The sequence below is a fragment of the Bidens hawaiensis genome, unplaced genomic scaffold, assembly GCF_021521415.1.
Source record: "Bidens hawaiensis isolate Kalapana, Puna unplaced genomic scaffold, B.hawaiensis_p1.1 tig00045530_1, whole genome shotgun sequence".
Taxonomy (NCBI): Eukaryota; Viridiplantae; Streptophyta; class Magnoliopsida; order Asterales; family Asteraceae; genus Bidens; species Bidens hawaiensis.
Window position 1 is genome coordinate 47,446 of NW_027498117.1, and position 1,381 is coordinate 48,826.

A 1,381-nucleotide genomic window follows, 5' to 3' on the forward strand; every position below is an offset into this window, starting at 1 on the left:
TGAAAAAGTTATAAACGTTTAAAAATGATTAGGGAATTAACATGTAACTTGAATGTGGAGAGAGAAAATGTGCAATATTACTTTTATATTTTTTTTTCTTTGGTACCTACCTAACACATGTCAATTAATTATGGTTTCTCGCACTTCTCATTTTTGTTGCACTTTTTAGAATAACTCAACCCTAATTTTAGTATATCATTATTTTATATAATTTTTATATCAAATATTTAGTGAGATTAATTTTTAATTTAATGAGATGTTATAAACCGTTAAGGTAATTATGGGTTTAGTAAGACTCATGTCTGTGAATTCGGGTCAAATGCACGAGAAGTCTAAATTTGCAAATAAAGCAATCTGGTGACTTAAAAGAATGTAGGGAGCAACCAAAAAGCTTTTAAAAGTTTTATTTATATGTATATAAGATAAATATACAAAAATTACTAAAAATGTCCCAATGTTGACATTTGATAAAATCGGAACGATACATAAAAGATTAGCATGACCCTTGCGTTAGAATAATGTGTAAGTGGCGGACCCCGGATTTTTTCAAATTGAGTAACAGTTTTTTCGGTTTACAAAAATTTTTGGTCGGTCGTTATTCGGGTCGGGTCGATGCGAGGAACATAACAAAACACGGAAATATGGTGCCGTTGGAAACGAGTAAGCAGAAAGAATCTAGATTAGAAACTAGATAAAGCATAGACTTTTAATTCATTTTTTATTCATACCCAGAAAACATAAATGTAAGCTATATAGTATTACATACAGGACCAAAACATGAAAAACTAACTCTAACACAAATAAATGATTAATTATTATATACATAAACAATATAATAAAAGAATATGCAAAACTCACGTTGTCGTTATATATGATGCATGGTGATAATGACTACATGAGAGAAACTAACGAAAGCACAAATATCTTCACTAAATAATTAATATTGACTAGGATATAAAAAACAAAATTAAAAAAACATAAAAAACAAAGCATTGTGAGGCTTGATCCTGCAATCTCTCAAAGGTAAAACAATAAGGGATTTTCCACTAAAACAATTCATCCTTAATAATATGGGTTCCAAGTAATTTAATATACCGCTTCTAAGTAATTTCTAAAAAATATTGATGTCTCGGGACCCCGATCGAACTTATGTAGGTCCGCTCCTGCATACACAAATCAAGAAATAGTTTTCAAAAATAAACATAAATATTTAACATTCATAAGAATAGCTAGCCCTCTTTTCACCGGCCGAGATGAATAGGATTTAACCTACACTTTCGGCTAAGAAAATTAACACTTTTATGAAAGCATCGGCTAAACCCGTGCTTCTTAACCATGAATCGTTTATTTCCACGACCGATGTGAAATTTGTTCAAGATGT

At 30.3% G+C, this 1,381-nt stretch overlaps 1 non-coding gene across 1 annotated transcript; it reads left to right on the plus strand.

The window, feature by feature from the left end:
* Positions 1 to 448: 448 nt before the first annotated feature.
* LOC143595799 (U6 spliceosomal RNA) lies at positions 449 to 546 on the plus strand. Its single transcript, XR_013146589.1, has one exon. It is a non-coding gene; the product is annotated as a U6 spliceosomal RNA (small nuclear RNA).
* The last annotated feature ends 835 nt before the right edge of the window (positions 547 to 1,381 follow it).